Source organism: Nannospalax galili, unplaced genomic scaffold (assembly GCF_000622305.1).
Source record: "Nannospalax galili isolate Female #2095 unplaced genomic scaffold, S.galili_v1.0 scaffold1387, whole genome shotgun sequence".
NCBI lineage: Eukaryota > Metazoa > Chordata > Mammalia > Rodentia > Spalacidae > Nannospalax > Nannospalax galili.
The window spans coordinates 1,333,301-1,333,683 of record NW_008355976.1 but is presented as its reverse complement, the minus strand read 5'-3'; positions in this window follow the sequence as shown (position 1 = coordinate 1,333,683).

The following is a 383-nucleotide window of genomic DNA, read 5'->3' as shown; positions in this document are numbered from 1 at the left end:
GAAGAAGCCCCAAGATTTCCCAGGGAGTGGATTGAGTAGCTGGGTTGTACTGGATGCAAAGGATCAGGGAGAGGAAAGGTAAGCCTCGGAGCCCCAGAAAGAGGCTGTCAGCCTCAGCAAGAGGCTGGCAGGTGTTGCTGAACCAGGGAAGTAGAGGGAGGTGAGGGTGGGGCCAGGTCCAGAAGTGGTGCTCCTGGGGCCCAAGAACGGCACCAAGTTGGTCTGGGTGAGAAGGGTCAGGAAGCAGTATTGGTTCCCCCAGTGTCTGGGGCCCCAAGTCTAAGGATGGCGCAGGTCCCAAACTAGGAGCAGCGAACAGCAAACAGCCGGGGAGATGGAAGGGTGAATGTGGCTTGGGGAGTCAAGGCGTGGGGGGCGGGGCT